The sequence below is a fragment of the Bacillus rossius genome, chromosome 18, assembly GCF_032445375.1.
Source record: "Bacillus rossius redtenbacheri isolate Brsri chromosome 18, Brsri_v3, whole genome shotgun sequence".
NCBI lineage: Eukaryota > Metazoa > Arthropoda > Insecta > Phasmatodea > Bacillidae > Bacillus > Bacillus rossius.
Window position 1 is genome coordinate 27,609,123 of NC_086345.1, and position 21,274 is coordinate 27,630,396.

The 21,274-nt window shown below is 40.9% G+C and overlaps 1 long non-coding RNA gene and 1 other non-coding gene across 2 annotated transcripts in view; one reads left to right on the forward strand and one right to left on the reverse strand.

Moving 5' to 3' along the window:
- LOC134541070 (uncharacterized) overlaps nucleotides 1-21,274 on the reverse strand; it is a 99,976-nt gene that overhangs the window by 43,056 nt on the left and 35,646 nt on the right. The window contains exon 2 of the long non-coding RNA XR_010076546.1: nucleotides 3,948-4,000. This is a non-coding gene — a long non-coding RNA (uncharacterized LOC134541070). The remainder of the gene's footprint in view (nucleotides 1-3,947; nucleotides 4,001-21,274) is intronic.
- Trnar-ucg (transfer RNA arginine (anticodon UCG)) lies at nucleotides 12,200-12,272 on the forward strand. Its single transcript has one exon. It is a non-coding gene; the product is annotated as a tRNA-Arg (tRNA).

Here is a 21,274-nt window from a genome sequence, read left to right on the forward strand (position 1 = left end):
GTGAACGGAAATGTTCATCCACGGTGCTGCAATATGTGGTGGATTGCGCGAACAAAAAATAATTCTAAAAGACAAAGTGAAACTTTTATACCTAATATACAATAGATAAACACCAACTGAGGTACGAAAAATTTCGTTCATTTATATGGTCACAAGTTAGAATGAAAATTTTTAATCTACTAAAACGTGTTCATGATTATGGACCGTAGTTATTTAGACAAACCCCTCCACGACTTTGAGCCGATAACGCCCATTTAGAGAGAAGTGGCCAATCTGGTAGTGCCAATTAACAAGGATTAAAAGGTTCTCGTTAATAAATCAGCCAGTGGGAAAGCAAACATGGGTTGAGCACGCTTAGCACTTAGAATTGAACCCCGACCCCAGAGGAATATGTGAATATTCCGGGTCTGGTGTGTTTTTTTTAATCACAGTGCTAGTTAGTACACTGTTAAAAATGTACACATATATTTAGGAAAAAAATTGGTTATAAGTAGAGACCGGAAAAATTCGCGGGTTCATTTCTTGATATGCTAAAATTCAAATAATTATACCGTTGTGCTGCTTCTGCTATTGGTTCACTGTTAATATGTAGGACTCTTGGCCAATTAGAGACCATCAATCAAAGAAGTATCCAACCACAAGTTACCCACTTGAGACGCCTCAAAATTCAGTACCCAATGAACGGGCGCCGTTTGCCCAAGTAGGCAGAGGATCGTGTGATCTATCCTGGAGGTCATTGAAATCACGAATTTTTCCAGTCTCTAGTTATAAGTTACCCATAATCATTAGTAAACTTACGGTCATCTTCGTAAAACTACTGGTACTAAATTAATCCACTTAAAAAAAAAAATCCACAAAAATTATATCTTAACATATGGACAGAACATTCAATAACTTACTATGCCTTCAAACAAAAAAGAGCTCTTATTTCTTCCACATGTACTTTACTTGTAAATACCAAAATACGTTACTCGAAAGTTGGAATTGGAAGTATTATCTACGAAGATACATACAATTTGAAATGTCGAAGGCTTTTTAAGTTATTTGAAGTTAAATTCTTCATTGAAAAATTCGTAAATATAACTACAAGTGTGGGAAGAAAAAAAAAAAGGACCGGGAAGGTTAGCCCAATTGATCAAATTTAATTGTTGTCTGATATTTACGCTACTGGTTTAAATCACAACAATTTAAATGTCTGTCCACAAACTAACCACACTTTGATGAGTTGGCTACTGCCGTCTGACCTTGTGTGTCAGGGACACCGTTACATTTGCTTGGCCGTGGGGCGGCCGCTGACCAAGTGCTACTCCCGTGGCCACCACGATCACCGGACTTGACACCTTGCGATTTTTTCTTGTGGGGATACATCAAGGGTAGTGTTTATGTTCCACCTCTACCACAGAACCTTGACGAATTGAGACACCGCATCGTAGCAGCTGCTCTTACCATCACTCCTGATATTCTGGGTCGGGTATGGGCAGAATTGGACTATCGATTAGATGTGTGTCGTGTGACGCAAGGTGGACACATAGAACATTTATAACTAGTGAAAAAAAAAAAACTTTGAGAGTTTTTCTTTCACGTGGTATATAATTTGTTACGTTATTCTTTTCCATTTCGCTGTACCGATTTTATGAAATGTTTCACGGACTTTATAATTACCCTATATTTACTGACGTGAAACATCCTAGATCTCGGCGATTTTGCGAGTGGAACGGAAATGCGTAACCGCGGCGCTGTCATCAACGGCGGATGTTCACAATGCCAAAAATGAAAACTTTATAGTAATAACTCTTTAATGAATTTTAATAACATAGGCAGTATTTAAAAAAAAAATTCCTTGTCGGAAATAAGGTCCAAAGCCGGGGTTAAGCATTTTTTTCAAGTTTTTTTTATCGGAGCCTTTTTTCGCTCTGCAAATGGAATGTTTTTACAGTAAACGTAGCTGCTCTGGCAGCGGATTCTAGCGGCGGGTGCGGAAACTACGTGTGGTTCGCGTCCAGAAATGCAGTTGAAAAAAGAAAATTTGCATGTATATTGTTACGGACACGGGAGGCAAAGGGCGCAACGCGTACCAGGTTCCTTTTGGGCCCCGCACGACCACTGATATCACGCGCGCATACCTTCCGGGATTAGAGCGGCCCGGCCTAGCCACACCCCCTCCTCCTCCCCCCGCCCCCCGCGCTCTCCTTCTTCGACGCTGTTATCCTTCGACGCTGGGAATGCCGCGTGGAGTGGCGTGAATAAGCGCCGCCGTTCTTGGTGCTTCGATAGTCGGGTCGGCCCCGGGATGACGCGACACGTCACAAACAACTCCGGTCGGTTCCAGAAAGTCGGCCAGCGGGTATAAAAGCGGCGACGCCGGCCTCCGTCAGGCGAGTGGCGTGTGGACAGGGGCGAGGTAAGCCCTTTGAGCCTGGCTCCAGCGAGGAGTGTGGACTGTGGGCTGGACATAATGCTTAAGTGATTTGTGAACAGGCATTAAGTGTAGGTGACTTAATTAGTAATGTAAATATCAGTAGCAAATAAATCTGTATAAAAAAAAATAATTGGGCTATCCTAAATACCCCTTACTGCCTCCCCTCCTACTTGTAACAATATTTATCACACTCGCCAATTTTATTTTTTGTTAAGAATTCTATTTTTAAAGTTTTGTATTCACATGAATTCGCTCGTCACCATGGTTACGTGTTGAGACATCGTGGGCGAGTTACTGAAAGACTCGTTCACGTGTTTTTTTTTTTTCATTTTTTTTTTTTTTTCGATTCCTCCCGCGGCGAGAAGAGCCGTGGATCGTGTCGCGTGGTTCCCTGGATCGTGATAGAGTGAGGGGAAGGGGTGGTTGGTCAGGGGGCCGTGGCATGGGGGGGGGGGGGGTTAAAGGGGGCGGGTTCGTTGGCCCGACCTTGGGATAAGTAGTCTGGCGCGCGCTTCGTCCTCCCAGACAGCCGGTCACGTGCGCGGAGGAGCGACCAACGGCCGTTTTCAGGAACAACACACACACACACACACACACACGCCGTAAAATTCAAAATTACTCTACGTGTATTAAAAATAAGTAGAGACCGGAAAAATTCGCGGGTTCAATGACCTTTAGGATAGACTCCAATATCCTCATACACACTCGGGCAAATAATTGCCAACTGTTCATTGGCTGCTGACTTGTGAGTCGTCACGACTGGGTTGGCCCTGGGATTCGACACTTCTACGAGTGAGGTGTCTCTAATTGGCCCCTCAGTCCTCCAGATTAACAGTGGACCAATGGCAGAAGCAGCACTAAGGTACCTATAATTATTTGAATTTTAACATAGCACGTAATGAACCCGCTAATTTTTCAGGTGTCTATCTATTGTTTATTTGAGGTGAACCAACAGCTAGGGGACTGATATATATATATATATATATATATATATATATATATATATATACACATACATACATAGACGACACACACGCACAGAATAGCTGATGTTTACATGTTTTGCAACTATTATAATATTAAATTTTATTATACACTAGCTAATGTCCGGTATGTGTTACATTGCCTCCATAAATATTTTGTGTAATTTGTTTGAGGTATTTACACATATACAAACATCTCTCTCCATCTCACTTGAATTATATTCCTATATCTATCTCTCTATCTCTCTACATATCTCCCTCTATATATCTCTCCTCTATATACCTATGTATATACATCTCTATATTTGTCACTCTATAGCAATGAAAAAATTAAAAATCTATGTTTTACCTATCTATATTTTCACCTATCTTTTTATCTGGCACATGTGTGACATATGCATATAAAACACGTGCTTATACGAATGCAACGTTGTGTACAATTTTTGAAGAAATTGGTGAAGAACTTTCGGGGATTTTAGATGTTGAACGAATGTACATTTACGAAACCTAAACAGATTAAAAAAAAAAAGAAACTTTAAACTCACCATCAAAGTTTTGAAGATCATGGCTGACCCCTCAATAGGTGTTTGTCAGAATCCTGAAAAAAAAAAAATAAGAAAATATAATGATGTTTACATTCAAACAATGTTAAATTATAATTTTGTATACGAAATGTTGATTACACGCGTTTCTCACGAATCACTTCTTAGGTGTGGAATTCGTGAATGTATGAAAACATGACACACAATATTCATGTACTTTAATTTAATAACATAACTGTCATTAGTTTATTTAATTATTAGCATATGTTTATTTAGTAATTAAGATCAATACATATGCTGAATGTTTACAATTTTATTAATTTTAATTTATATATTTAAAAATATTACAATATTTTATAATTTATAGTGCAAATAAATTATACACACAAGAACATAACCTCACAAACACTCCCATGAAAACGGCCAGGAAACTACTAAACCCTCCGCAGACACTTCTTGCCAAAGACGATGGAAGCAAATATTGTACAATATTTGATGGAAGCTTGCAAACAGCCTGACGTCGTTAGACATACGGAAACATAACCTCACTTATATAAATACACTTGAAAAATTTTATAAACACAATTTATATCACTAACATTAACAATGAATACATGTTTTTAATTATATGGACCATTATTAAATATCAATCACTAAAGTATATGATTTAAAATCACATATATAATTTTTATTCGTAGGTAAGGTTTTTTTGTATGTAACCCTTTTTTTTTTCATCTTGTGAAAATTTCGTTGCATGGTGTGCCCGCATTGTAAAATTTCACTCTCTAATTTTTTTTATAACTCGCCTAAAGAAACATAACTTAAAAAAATAGATAAAATTAACTCTACTAATATTTTTTTTTATCTGCGTCTTTATCGCTTGGTTACGGATTCAGGCGTTCCGGAAACTGTTTTGATTATTGGCTCACCTAAGAGGTAGCGCTGGCGTCGCGTCGTGGCAAAATGCCATTTTTTTCCACCCCTGTTCAGCCTGTCTTTCATTTATTGGCTTTATACCTGTTCGTTGTTGACATATTTCTGTTGTTACACAATACGCCAAAGCAGTAGCTAATAACTTTTGTGTTCTTTTTACATACGAACTGAACAAAAAAAAAAAAAAACATATAGCAGTTTTATCTGCGTAATAGTTACTTTTAAAATAAGTTGTTTTTCAACGGCCGAAAAGTACTTATGATTTCTGTTTAAGTATTTAAACTGTAATTTTAGAAGAGTTAAAATGGCCAAAAAGAGTGTTTTCGGAGTAATTTTTAGTCGTAAAACAACCGGTACAGATTCTCGAAAGCACTTAAGGGACTTGCATTACACCTTTGTCTTCATTTCTCCGCCATGTCACCGCTCAAAATTTCACAGTCATCCTGTGACGACGAAAAGATTACACCGCGCACACTCGGGCAAATGGCAACTGTTCATTGGCTGCTGACTTGTGAGTCGTCCCGACTGGGTGGCCTGTGATTCGACACTTCTACGAGTGAGGGTCTCTAATTGGCCCTCAGTCCTCCAGATTAACAGTGGACCAATGGCAGAAGCAGCACTAAGGCGTAATTATTTGAATTTTAGCATGACACGTAATGAACCCGCGAAATTTTCAGGTATCTAGCATATCAAACAGAACAATAGAAGAAAAAAAGAAACAGGCGAAGTGAAAGTTAAATCTTTGAATATATATACTGTATAGAAGTCGCCAGCCCAGGTTAAAATTTCTAATACGGTTTTGAGGTAGTTGGTTAATTCACCGCCGCAATCGCCACCATCTCTAGGGCATCGACTTGTGGTGGTCCGTAGCGGACAAGTGTCGAACTCTTCAAACACCCCTTCCCCCTCCCGTTGAACGACGTTGAGCTGCAGTGAATGATGGATGAGGGGTGCGGGGAATGACAGCGGGCGACAGTGCTGCGCTCTAACGTGTAAATAACAACTAAGACGATACAGGGCGTTACGGCAGCGCACTGCAGCGGTGAAGTTCCCAAGCTGCTCATCATACGCTTCTGAAAAACGTAGAGTAAATCCTATTCACTCGCGACTTCTATACAGTATATATATTCAAAGGTTAAATGTACCTGCGCAGGGACCGTGTGTGTGTGTGTGTGTGTGTGTGTGTTGATGAAGTGTGGGACAGGTAGGATGTGTGTGTGGCACGCTTACACCCTCTCTCTCCCCTCTATCCCTAGCTGGCGCGTGCCCCATCCACCGCTAACCTTCCCATACCTGGTGGACCTGTCCCGTTTGGGAAACTGCTACCCCCAGCCGCCCCGAACAGTAGGGGGGGGGGGAGGGGCTCAGGTCACGTGACCGGCACGCGCGGGACCCCGGGAGGCCAGTCTCACCAACACCACAAAAAAAAAAAAATCAGGACGTAGCCGTGTCATGGAGGGAAGCCTTCTTTTCACAGACGAGAAAGCCAAACGCCCGATCGTGCATTTTCGTTTTTTTTTTTTTTTTTTGGTTCATTGTAAATAAATATGGCGGTGTTGATAAAAGAAAAAAAAACCATAAACAAGGCAACGGTATTTATTTGTAATTGGTTTTAGAGGAAAATACGTAATTGAAGAAACGTACTTCGTGGATTTGTATATTCTCCATACCGTATAAAATCTGGGAAGTCTTTTGTCTTCCACAAATATTTTCGGGAAGCCCCATATTCCGTGAATGTTTATTTTGGACAACTCATGATAACTAATGGTCAATTAGGTTAGGTTAGCTACATTATAAATACTTTAAAACATTGTGGACGGTTGATTTGGTTAGGATAGCCACATTAAAGATACATACTGTGAAATCATGTAAACGGTTTCCTAGCCCTGGATAGCTACATATTAAAAAGTTATTTGCTAAGCAACCATAAAATGATTTTACAGTATTTTTAATGTGGCTATACTTACCTAATATAACTAACCAACCATCCACAATATTCTAAAGTATTTATAATGTAGCTAACCTATCATAATCGACCGCAAAATTTAATGCCACACCGGTTTATATACAATGAGATAAAGAGAGAGAGAGAGAGAGAGAGAGAGAAAAAAGCGAGCATGAACTTCGGGGAACTTCGGGTGTGACTCTCTCGTCTGTGAAATGATGGCTTCCCGCGGGACCCCAGGAGGCCGCCAGTTTCACCAACACCACAAAAAAAAAATTGGGATGTGGCTGTGTCATAAACAGGCCGTGTGTTGTACGTGAATGCGTGTACGCAACAGGTAATATTTTCTGTACGAAATATAAAATACGCTATTTTATGTATGTTATAATCATGTTTGAACACTAAGAAGTAGCGTATAGGCCGACATATATTTTTGATTATACATATACATACATATTATTTTAACAACATATACATTCACTGTAACTATTTTACACTGAAGTTTTATATTTTTTAATCGATAGATTTTTGACGATAGCTGACGATTGAAACCCAAACGAACGTCGTTTTCTTCTCAGAGTCAAAAGTTATACTAAACGCAGCAAAATGACCTAAAATGGCGGCGCTTCCCCCTCCACCGCGCGCGATGTGTCACAGTCATCACTTAGCGTAACGAATTACTTGATCATTTAGCTGTCCGGTGGTGTAATTAAATTTTGGATGGAGATGATAGATATGTAGCTACAACATCGAACTCTATCCCCCGATTTTGTTATCATTCGTGTTTTCAATTACCTCCCACTATGGAAGCAATTTTAAAGACGTATTCACATCAAAATATTCTCGCCAGACATGTTTGACACCTAACCTCGGTAACGAGCTAATACGTGTGTTCTCACGTTGCAGATACGCTCACGATACGAGACTCGGACACGAAATATAACGTAGAATTACTAAAAATAATGCTGAGCTTGATAATTAATTTCTCGACACGAACCACACGTAGTTTCCACACCCGCCGCTAGAATTCGCTGCCGGAGCACCTACGTCGATTCCATTTCCAGAACGATATTTTAAATTATTCATACAATGAAACGGTTCCGATAAAAGATAAAAAGACTTTTAAAAAAATAAGTTAACGAGTTTTCGACAAGGAATTTTCTTAAAATTGGAGAGAAAAAATATTTGACAATCCTAGCGATAGCAGCCCAGTCGCACGATTTAAATTCGTTATTCTAATTTTCCCCAAGTACTTTTTTTTAAAAGTTACGTTCATTCCTTGTCATGACAATTAAAATGTAGGTACGTGATAGTTTCGCTAACGCGAAGTTTCATTTGGCACACCAGTACGTCTATTACGTACGTCCCCCCCCCCCCCAAACAACCCAGATGTTCACGAAAGTGACTATACACGAGAAAACGGCGTCAGACGCGGGTCAAATAAAAAAAAACGTGAGCTAGCTCTGCGCGTGCGCATAAGTTTGGGCACACAGACCGATCACACGGATAGGACACCAATATCCATCGCAAAAAAAAAAAAAAAAAGGACTAATCGTGACCTATCTTGCGCTTTGAATACGGTTACGGTAGATGTGTAGCATTTTCAACAAACTTGAACACTTATTTTTTGTGTCTTGGCATATCGGCCTTAGTTTTAGTTATGGTTAGGAGAGAGCGAGAGACAGAGAGACTCAGAGAGAGAAAGAGACACAGAGAAAGAGACAGAGAGAGACAGAGAGAGAGAGGCGGGCTATTTGGTAAAGAGTTTTGAAAAAAAAAAGGGGGGGTTAACTCTCTCCCCTCCCCCCCTCACACAATCCGGCCGACCACTCCTAAACTGGACTTTTCCCGTTGTTCGGGCGGCCAGTTTCGAATTTTCCCGCCGGTTCTCTGCAGCCAATAACAAGCCTGCCGCGCGCCTATCAGCTGGCCCGCCGGAGATCTACTAGCCGAAGGGCGTATCGTGAAAGGTTGTAGGTTACTGAGGGGGGTGGTGGTGGGGGGGTGAGTGAGTGAGACGGGAACAAACTTGCGCGGGTTTTATCGCAGAGCGCGTGGGTCGCTCTGCGCCGCCGCAAACAACGAATTTGCGGTAATTGAATTGTGTTCGTGCTCGCTCTGGGCAAACCTTCTTCTTTTTTCTTTTCTTTTTTTTATCTGCGGAGGGATTTTTTTTTTTTTTTTTTCGTTGGCGTCTTTCAGAATCTCTTCCACCTTTGAGCCCCTGCTTCAATGAGACGTGACGCTACCACACTGTAAATATCTGTCAATATTTTTTTTTTTTTACGTGGCAACGTCTAATAAATCGATGAACACCGACTGCGCGTACGAAAAAGTGTCCCGTAACGCACATTGTCCCGTTACACCGTGTCTCATTACGCTCATTGTACGCTTGCGCCGCATCTATCTCTCTTCCACTCGATTGGAACAACCATCGATTTGACTTTTTTGAGGCACATTAAACTTGAAACACTCCCATTCGTTTCCTACTTTTCCTATCATCGTCCTATCCTTAACAGAATAACACAGATTAGAAGAAGTTCAATAGCAAACATGTATAAAAGTTATAGTTAAAATAATCTCTTCGTTAAAGTAATAAATATATTTGAATTAATGAGTGCAAATAAAAGTAAATTTATCAATTAAATTGTAGATTTCACTTCACTCCTTTGTATCCATACAAAATAGTGATAATTCAATAAAAATGATTAAATTTTATTCATTAAAGTATGCAATCATTTCATCAATGTTTTGTTATGACGTTGTCACGTTAAATGTTCGTTCGTAAACCGACTTCACAGACAACCAATTTTTTTTTTTAATTTTGTAAACGGAACAGAAATATTCATGTAAAATTGCAGATATTTGTGAACAACTGTGTCACTACAAAACAGTGTTTGCAGTAATGCATGGTTCGGATTCATAACCCGGGAATTTATGCTTAGTGTTGTCCCAGTATTTCCAGTAGTTCAAGTTATTTGTTAACTGTTCCCTGAATAGCTTTTCAGTATTAACTGCGAACATTGATAAGACAAATAAAAACAAAATTAAAGTACGATTTTCGAAAACTGGATTGTCTTTTCCAAAGGTTTAAAATATTACGCTTGAATGAAACACCAATTTAAATATTATAATAACGCACCAATTTTCGTAACAAATATTCAGTATTATCTTAAAAAAAAAAGTATTCCATATATGAAAAAATAACCGTACAATATTACAAACTGTTTCTCGGACAACTGTGATTCATTACAGGTTTTGGTTGAGTGTCTCTCATTATTGACCCAGGGTTGCGGGCCAATAGCGGATGAAACAATGAGGTATAACTGGGGGCATGCTTTTTTTCGCGAAATAATCTGCTCGCTCGTTAGACTGCAACAAGGTATGCCATCGCTCTCTTGTGATTGGCGGTCGTCTGCGAGAGAAGACATCGCCCTGTCTGGCCGGGCCATTATGGACGAGTTTGCTTCAGTACTGGATGGCTGTGATTGGTGCGCCGACAGTAGACATGCACCTGGAATAAACCCAGCCAACCACAAGACACAGAAAATGCAACGAAGTTTTCACACATAGCTGGTCTGGTAATATTTTTCGCGCAAATCACGTGGTCCTATAGGTATAACGATAGACCGGAAAAATTCGCGGATTCATTCGGCGATAGGTTATAATTCAAACACATATTACCTTTATAATGATTTTGCTATTGGCACACTGTTCATCTGGACGAATCTCAACCAGTTATAAACCCTCAACCAAAGAAGGATCTGAAACGACTAACAAGTCATCAGCCAATGAACTTGCGTTATTTGCCCAAGTGTACAGCGGAATGTGCAGTCTATCCTGAAGGCCATCGGAACCGCGAATTTTTCTGGTCCCTAGGTACAACTACTACTTCAATTTTCAGCCCGATATCGCGGAAAGAATATCAGCGAATGTCGTGGAATGTTCAACCGCCTCGGATGAACGGTGCTGTACCGTCTTGCGGGCGCCGTAGTCCGCTTCATCTACTTTTTGTTTTGTTTTGTTTATTCTCCGCCGTGGTTCCCCGCCTCCGTGTTGTTATGCATTCTGCACCGCAGGAATGTAGCTTCAGCCGGGGGCGGGGGGAACCGTAAGGTCGCTGTTCTCGTCCGATAAGGTCCACGTTCTCCGGTCGAGTGACCGAGCTATCGACCTTGTGACCCGCCCGTCCGTTGGGACGATAGCATTGCATCCCCTTTGGAAAGGGTACCTTTCATACATACTTACTTTTGGTGGCGGTAGTGTAGCTGGGTAGAAACTGGAAAAGTAGGTACCCTTTCCGATTTCTTCAAATGCATATTATTATTTTCTGTTTTAAAATCGTGAAAGTTATCCCCTCTAACCTAACCTAATCTAACCTAAACTAAACCAAACCAAACTAACCTAACCTAACCTTACCTAACCTAACCTAATCTAAACTAAACTAAACCCAAACAAAACAAACTAACCTAACCTAACCTAATCTAAACTAAACTAAACCCAAACAAAACAAACTAACCTAACCTAACCTTTCCGAGGGGATACCTTTCCAGTCCATATTTTCATTAAAACTAAAACATTTTAAGAAATCGGAAAGGGTACTTTTCCAGTTCATTTTCTGCGGTGTCGTACAGAAAATCCTGAAAGGTATGTACACTTTTCCGAGGGCATACCTTTCCAGTGCATGTTTGCATTAAAACAGAAACATTTTAAGAAACCGGAAAGGGTACTTTTCCAGTTTATTTTCTGCGGTGTCGTACAGAAAATCCTGAAAGGTATGTACACTTTTCCGAGGGCATACCTTTCCAGTGCATGTTTGCATTAAAACCGAAACATTTTAAGAAATCGGAAAAGGGTACCTTTCCAGTTTCTACCCAGCTGCACTACCGCCACCAAAAGCACGAAAGGAATCCTTTCCGAGGAGATACAATTAACCCCCCCCCCCCCTTCCCCCAAAACGGTTGCCAAGGAATCATCACTTGTGCTTCCAAGGAATGTACGAATGTTAACATCCCACCTTGGTTAACGAACAAATGCACGTGTTCTCATGCTGCATAATGCACTCACCGATAAAAAAAATAAAACTCGGGCACGAGATTCAACGTAGAATTCTCTGAAATGATGCCGAGCTTGACAAATGCACGAACATAACTTTTTTTTTTCAAATGAATTTCTGGACGCAAATCACACGTATTCACTGCAACTGCCGTTTAAATGACCGTAAACTACATTCGCGTCACCAAATTTCAACACGTTTATGAGTCACGGGATATACAGGGATGACAACTTTAAAAAATTAAAAAGATACAAATTAATAACTTTCTTTTTTACTACGTGTAACATTTAAATCGCATTTATTTGGCCTCCTTAAACATCTGACCGTGTGGCCTAATGGATAAGGCGTCGGACTTCGGATCCGAAGATTGCAGGTTCGAGTCCTGTCACGGTCGACGGGAACTTTTTTGTAATATGATTTCGATGTAGCATAATTCACTTTCCATGAATATAATAATTATTTTGATTTTGAGCTGACCGAAAACTTTATACGAAGGACAATATATCGAAACAATTGTTTTATTTATATAGCCAAATGAAATAAAAATTACCTTTAAAATTATAAATTTTAATTTCTGTTATTTGATTAATACTCATTTGACATATAAATAACCCCCGCCCCCTTTTAAAAAAAAACACGTTGAAAATTTAACTTTGGGAGTTAATTATGCAAAATGTATCTTATATATACATTTGCGAAATTTAAGTAACACAAAAATCTACAAGTACAACGGAGTGCAATGACGTGCATGACTTGAAACAGGACGAATATCCCCCCCGATGAACAATTCTTTCAAAAAAATTGTTTGTCTGTAAAGTCGGTTTACGGACGATAGTTTGTGACGTCATAACAAAACATTGATGAAATCATTGGATACTTTATGAATAAAATTGAATAATTTTTATTTTAATAATAAAATAATAAATACTTGAAATTATACTAGTAATCAGATTTTTAAAATGCAAGAATAATTATTAACCTTTATTGCCGAAGTTGTTGTAATAAGGAATGAAAACCACATTAACTTATCACTTCACTTTATAAACAGTCGAGTGGAAGAGAGATAGATGCGGCGCAAGCGTACAATGAGCGTAACGGTACACAGCGTAACGGGACAACGTGCGTAACGGGACACTTTTTCGTGCGTGCAGCCGGTGTTCATCGATTTATTAGACGTCACGTCAAAAAAAAATCGATTAAATAACCCACACCAAACAACACAACTCGAGATATGAATAAAATATTTAAGGTCCACAGACTGCTCTGCGTGTCGATACGTAGAAGAGGTCGGAGGGAAAGAATGAGAAGAGAGAGAGAGAGAGAAATAAAAGAGAAGAGGAGTGGAGAGAGAAAAAGAGAATGAGAAGAGAGCAAGTGCAATTTATAGGAAAAAGAAAGATCGAGGAGAGAGAGAGAGAGAGAGAGATGGATGAAACGAGAAGAGAGGATAAGGGAGACTAAAAAGAGAATAGGAAGAGAGAGAACTAGTGATAGGGAGTGAAGAGAGAGAAAGAGAAGGGAAAGAAGAAAGGATAAAACTAAAAAGTGAGTTTAGATTTAAAAAAAAAGTAAGATAAGAGGGAGTAGTTTTTTTACAAGATCGTGTTATTTAAAATCACGAAGAGCTCTTAGTTTGTTCATTTGAAATGTGTAACATGCAACAGTGTAAAAGGGAACGGCGTCTCGGGGCGCACTCACGCACTCGTGCACCAGCGCGCACGATGCGAGGAGCTGTTGCGCGCGCTGTGACCTCCATGGTTCGTAAAGCACGTAATAGCGGCGCAGCGGCATTTATAACGACAAAAAACGCTACACCGCGTGGCCGGCGGGCGGGGTTTGTTTTACACTCTCTTTCCGCTACGACAGGAAGTGGCATGTAATAGCCCGGGGTGCAATTTCCACGGTGTCTCGCACTTTCGCGTTCATTAGAAAGCCGCTAATGAGCACAGAAACGATTTACATACAACCCCCCCCCCCCCCCCCTCCCCAAACCACGCGGATTAATTTCGCTCCAGACTAAACTCAAAGTTACCCATGCACTGTTTTTTTTTTTTGAAGTGAAAACGTCTATGGGAAGTGTTTGGATTGGGAGTAAATTCAGGGCAGCCTTCTTTTCACAGACGAGAGAGCCAAAATCCAAAGTTCCCCAAAGTTTATGTTTTTTTACGTATCTTTAATGTAGCTATCCTAACCAAATCAACCGTCCACAATGTTTTAAAGTATTTATAATGTAGCTAACCTAACCTAATTGACCATTAGTATCCTTTTATCAACACCGACATATTTATTTACAATGAACAAAAAAAACGAAGGTGCACGATCGGGCGATTGGCTCTCTCGTCTGTGAAAAGAAGGCTGCCCGTAAATTCATGTAAGTCGTCATCGACATGGTCACGTGACGTGTTAACGATAACACTATATCTATTTCCTATTTGTATAAATTATTGCGCTTTTAAATCTTAATTATAAGATTACTGTGCAGTAAAAAAGTGAGTATGAAATATATTAATATTCTCATATGGATATATATAGTTTGAATAACAATTACTATGCAATGAGTATTTTATAGTAATTTAGGAGTTATTTTACTAACGTGATAAAACAAATTTGTTGTGTGATAACATTTTTTTTCGAAAAAATTGCGTAAACATTCTCTGATTTTTATCAAAAAAATATTTTTTTTATGTTACACAATTATATTTTATAAACTTAGTATTTATTATTTCAAATTATATTTGTATTTTCTTAATTATATTATTAATAATAGTACCTTGATTTACAAGTTTTAATTTAAGATCATACAATTAATTTTGATATCCAAAAATAACAACTGTTTATTTAAAGTTATAAGTTTTCACTTCTGTCGGAAGTCCTCGTGACTGATTTTAAATTGTTTTGTAAACGGAACATTATTATTCATATTGAATATTTATTCTTATTTATGAATTATAATTATTTATTAAATAAAAAAGTGATAATATATAATGCAAAATAAATTTTACCTGGCTAGGTACTGGACATAACCTCAAATATATATAAAAAATACACTTGAAAAAAATGTTTTTAACAAAATTCCATTCAATAATATACAACAGGTAGCTATATTTGTACATTTACATGAAAACAGCTGTATCACTACAAAATAGTGTTCGCAGTAAAACTGCATTTGTGCTTTGTGTTGTCCAGTACCTCCAATAGTTACAGTTAATTGTGAACTGTTCCCTGAATAGCTTTCCTGTGTTAACTGCGCACTTTAAAAAACATATTAAAACCACATAAAGTCTAATTAATGAATATTCGATTGTTGGTCCATGGTTTAAAAAAAATATATATATGCTTGAATGAAACAATAATTAAAATATAAATTTATGCCACTATTAACGTAAGAAATACTAAGTATCATTCTCGATAAAACGTATTACATATAAGTAGAGACCGGAAAAATTCGCGTGTTCAATGATCTTTAGGATAGTCTCCAATATCCTCTACACACTCGGGCAAATGCCAACTGTTCATTGGCTGCTGACTTGTGAGTCGACACGACTGGGTGGCCTGTGATTCGACACTTCTACGAGTGAGGGGTATCTAATTGGCCCTCAGTCCTCCAGACTAACAGTGGACCGATGGCAGAAGCAGCACTAAGGTATAATTATTTTTGACTTTTAGAATAACACGTAGTGAACCCGCGAATGTTTCAGGTCTCTACTTATATATATATATATATATATATATATATATATATATATATATATATATAAAAGTATGTCTGCGGCGGTAGTGGGAGGCTGAAGCTCTGGGGTCGACATTCTTCAGCCAGAGTTGTTCTAGGAGATCGGCGAGAGGGGTTGGTAGGGGAGGGGTAAGAGGGGTATGAGGGGTAAGAGGGGTGATAGTTGGCCGTGCGGGGAAGGGGGGGGGAGGAATTAATTAGAGCATAAATCCCTGAGGCATGCGGGGGAACCGTCCGCCCACGCCAGCCCCCCGGGATATGGGGGGGGGGGGTTGGAGGGGAAGAGGGGGGAGTTGGCGTGACGAGGGGAGGGGAGGTCATCAACCCGCCCTGAAGCCGGCCTCAAACCAAGGACTCGTCGTCTGCAGAGGCCGTCGTGAGACAGAGAGAGAGAGAGAGAGAGAGAGAGAGAGAGAGAGAGAGAGAGAGAGGATACTTGATACAGCGTGAGTCTGAATTTCCACGGGACAAAACCTTCCCCTTGCTGGTTCACCATATCTAGAGATCGGAAAAAATTCGCGGGTTCATTTCGTGATATGCTAAAATTCAAATAATTATACCGTTGCGCTGCTTCTGCTATTGGTTCACTGTTAATAATGTAGGACTCTTGGCCAAATAGAGACCATCAATTAAAAAAGTATCCAACCACAAGTTACCCACTTGAGACGCCTCAAAATTCAGCTCCCAATGAACGGGGCGCCGTTTGCCCAAGTAGGCAGAGGATCGTGTAATCTATCCTGAAGGTCATTGAACCCGCGAATTTTTTCCAGTCTCTAGTTATGCGAACACTTCCCGCAGAAGAGCGTGTGTCGCCAGGTCGCTGTTGGTTTAAGGAAGAGGCACAATTAGGGAGACGCCGCGGGCCCGCTATCTCTTCAGGCCGTCGCTGTAATTGGCGCTTCCAGGACAGCAGGAGTTGGCACAGACTCGTCGGCGATGAAGGTCTGATTACGACGCCCCTTCCCCCTTCTCTGTCCGCTGAACCCAGGGCCGCAACTAGGGGGGAGCAAGCGGGGCATACGCCCCGGGCGCAAAGCTGTGGGGGCGCCGAAATCGCTTGCATTGTAATTCCTACTACAACTGGTAACCGGTAAAAAGTTTTTCAACTTGCATGCCAGGAATGTCTAATCTGATTTACAATATAACGTCTCAACATATATTTAATGAACAAGTCTAGTGATTATACGGACTACTTTATGGACATAGTGGGTTCACGCATGGAAGTTACAGTAGCACAGAAACTGTTACATGTAGGTACGGAAAATGCTTAAATAGCACTTTTTTTTTATTCCGTGGGAGGGCCCCCGGACACCTCGCTTTATTGGTGTGGTATGTGCAGAAAAAATGTTAGGGGTGGGGGGTAGGGGGCGCATGAATCCATTCTTGCCCCGGGTGCCAGAGACTCTAGTTGCGGCCCTGGCTGAACCAACCGCCTTCACGCCAATCACCAGGGCCATGCAATTTTCGCTGAAAAGATTTCCAAACACGGCTGTGTGTTAGAACTCTGTAGCATTTTCTGTGTCTCGTGGTTGGCTGGGGTTTATTCCAGGCGCATGTCTACTGTCGGCGCATCAATCACAGCCACCCAGTGCTGAATGGCCCGGCCAGACAGGGCGATGTCTTCTCTCGCAGACGGCCGCCAATCGCTAGAGAGGGCATACCTTGTTCCAGTCTAACGAGCTAGCAGACTATTTCGCGAAAAATTGCATGCCCTTAACGAATGGACACGCCCCTTCGAGACCGTAAGCCAACGACGGCCCGAGTGCTGGTCACATCTACGTGATGGTGGGGGATGGGGGGGGGGGGGGGGAGGCGCGCGAGCTCCAGCAATCAGCGGCGAGATCCATTTAGGGTTAAAAGAAAATCCGCGCGTCAGGCGCCTCGGGACCGAGTTACGTTAACTATCGCTAGGGACTGGAAAAATTCGCGAATTCAATGACCTCCAGGATACACTCCACGATCCTCTGCCTACTTGGGCAAACGGCGCCCGTTCATTGGGTGCTGGATTTTGAGGTGTCTCAAGTGGGTAACTTGTGACAGGATACTTTATTGACTGATGGTCTCTAATTGGCCAAGAGTCCCACATATTAACAGTGAACCAATAGCAGAAGCAGCACAACGGTATGATAAATTATTTGAATTTTAGCATATGACGAAATGAACCCGCGAATTTTTGCCGGTCTCTAACTGCATGTTTGTTGGCAGGTGTTTCCCGGAGGAATCTCTGCGTGAAAGGGGCAGAATGTCCCTGGGTCGGTCTCTGGAGCGGCGAGCGAGTCACAGTCGACGGAACCCGCCGCGACTGCCCGTGCGGAACCAAGCGGCCGTCCGCGGAGTTGAGTGCGACCTCGACTACTCGCGCCTTGTTTACCTTTCAGCAGGGGTGCCCACAAGGGGGGGTAACGACGCAGACTGCGTCAATAAAATTTCAGGGGGGGGGGGGGTTAAAAGACGAGAAAAATGTATATATTATTTACATGCTTATAGCTTCTAATGTTAAAATACGTTTCTGGTGCTTTGATAGTTGAAAGGGATCTTGTAAATCAAATTGGCAACCCCGCACTTTCCTCAACAAAAGCAGTTTGGCATCTGTCGGTTCAGGATGGAAATATTAACTGATATGACCAAAATTATTATTAGAAAACCAGTTTTAATTAATGCAAAATTTGACAAAATATAATACAAAAAAAAGTATGTTGTTATAAAATTATTCAGTAAATAATTAAGAAAATGGCATAAAAAATTTCGGGGGGGGGGGGGGTTGAGTCATATGTTTGAGGGGGGGGGTGGGCACCTCTGCTTTCGGGGTGCTCTCCCCCTAACCCCCCCTCCCTACACCCTTCCACCGGCACACATAACTACAGACCGGAAAAATTCGCGGGTTCAATGACCTCCAGGATAGACTCCAATATCCTCTACACACTCGGGCAAATGCCAACTGTTCATTGGCTGCTGACTTGTGAGTCGTCACGACTGGGTGGCCTGTGATTCGACACTTTTCTACGAGTGAGGGTCTCTAATTGCCCCCCACCCCCCAAGTCCTCCAGATTAACAGTGGACCAATCAATGGCTGAAGCAGCACTAATGTATAATTATTTGAATTTTTGGCATAGCACGTAATGAACCCGCGAATTTTTTTAGGTCTCTACTGATTTCTTAGCGAGAACGGTTTTGCTATCTTTTAATTGGCACTGCATTATTCGCTTTGCTTCTGTCCTAGCTGGGCCTCGTTGGCTCGCGGTCTCACAGGGGCGTGTCCAGACAACTGGCGGTCCAATCATGAACTCGGGGCGAGAGTGTGAAGGTTTGCAGTCTAGCTTGCGGCTAAAAATGAATCCGCGTAATTTCCGTACCTCCTGGAGAGACTCCGAAAAAAAAATGCGGTTCAATTTCGCGATTTGCTGGCCATCCAAAACGCGTCTAACTTTCAGGCTCCGTCTGTGATTAGAGCACAGATGAATATAAAGACTATGAGCAAATGAATAACCACGAATGAAAGAAGTATAGAATCGCAAGCATCTCAGTTAAAATTTGTCACCAGTCATGAGGAGACCTGTAAAATTCGCGGATTCATTTCGCGATAGGTTATAGTCCAAATACTTTTGACATTATTTTGCTTCAGTGATTGGGCCACAGTTTATATGAAGGACTCTGGGCCATTGAAAAATCTTTAACAGAAGAATGAGCGAATCACGAACATTCCAGTAAACAGGTGTTATGAGTCAGTAACCAATCAGCAGATGTAATTTGCACGAGTGCGTAGAGGATCATGGAGTCTATCCTTTAGGGATATGAAATCGCGAATTTTACAGGTCTCTAGTCATGAGCCAATGAGCAGGTGTAATTTTTCCCGAAGACATAGAGGATCGTGATGTCTATCCTAGAGGTCATTGAAAAACCAAGGATTATCCGGTACATTTAAATAAGTGAACATCGAGGTGGTATTTTTACTGTACAATGACAAGGACGTTTAAAAAAATATGGGTCGGGGGATGATATTGTGTGTGTTTGGGGAGGGGGGGAACAAATATGGGGAGGCAGGAGTAGATTCAAGAAGTGACCCGTGAGAAATTCCTGTCGGGACATGATCAATTTTCTATAATCCCTCAGCTGTCGCTGGTTAAGGAAAAGCAAAAAAACCTGTTAGGTATCATAAAAAAAATAAAATCAGGTTGGTCACACTGCGGATCGTGGCGAGCGAATCCCGACTCCTGAATCGTCTACGCTCGGGGCGTACAGCTTTTCTCGTTCCAAATTATGCGCATACGTACTTTTTATATGCTCCTTTTTTCTCCTCCTTCGCCTCGAACTCTACTCTCGTCCAGTTCAAAATGGCTGACGTACACTGTTAAAAAACAGAGGCCGGATACCCATCTGAACCCAACACTCACTGCAAGCACCAACTGTATTTACCAAATTTAAACTATCACGAGGTAAACAATGTCTTGCCCAGATGGGGTCTAACCCGCATGTTGATATCAAACATAGAAGGGAAAACAACCTGAGGCCAAACATAACCTGGGACCAAACATAACCTGAGATCAAACATAACCTGAGACCAAACATGACCTGATATCAAACATAACCTGGACCAAACATAACCTGAGACCAAACATAACCTGAGACCAAACATAACCTGAGACCAAACATGACCTGATATCAAACATAACCTGAGACCAAACATGACCTGATATCAAACATAACCTGAGACCAAACATAACCTGAGACCAAACATAACCTGAGATCAAACATAACCTGAGACCAAACACGATCTGAGACCAAACATAGCAAGAGATCAAACATAACCAGAGACCAAACATAACCTGCACCAAACAAACATCACATAGACTTGGCTTCCGATTTTATTCTTATTCTTTCTGAGCTCTCGACCTGTCCGGTTGGCACCCATGAGTTTGTTTGGTTTTGTCAACAATAAAAGAGTTCACTCAAACCTATACTGAGTTTATAGTTCTGAATGTTTACTGAATTTTTTTGCAGCACACATCAGTACCCTATCTATGATTCGTTGATGAATACAAGTGTTTTGGTTACCCCACACTAAGTTTCAGGTAAGATTAATAGTATACTTTGTTACAGGAAAAGATTTATGGATTCATTTCGCGATACGTTGAAATTCAATTACGTTTGCCTTCGCTGAAATTCTGCTATTGGCTCGCAGTTTAACTGGATGACTCCCTGCCAATGAGAGACCACCGACGAAAGCGGCATCGAATCACGGGATACCTATCTCAAACATCTCGCAAGTCAATAGCCAATGAAAACGTGTTTATCCGCGGAAGCAGAATATTGTGAAAGCTGCCTAGTGGTCATTTAAACCGCGAAAATTTACAGTCCCTAACTATGTATCACATCCTCGACTGTTTGCAGTATATAAACATATATATTTGAAAGGTATCGTGACCTTACACATGGACACAAAATTTTCACCTTATATTTTGGAACACGCTAATTATAAATCATCCCGTGAGATATCCGTTAAAATATCGTCATCTTCGTAAATTTACGGCTGCAAAGTTCACTTAATTTGAAAATGAGCGCCCAATGTTCATCTTAATTCCCAACCGACACCACCTTGTAGCAGGTGCCATCTGCAGTATGAACAGGGGAATGCTCGTAATCCACATTTTAGGAGCATAACTCAAACA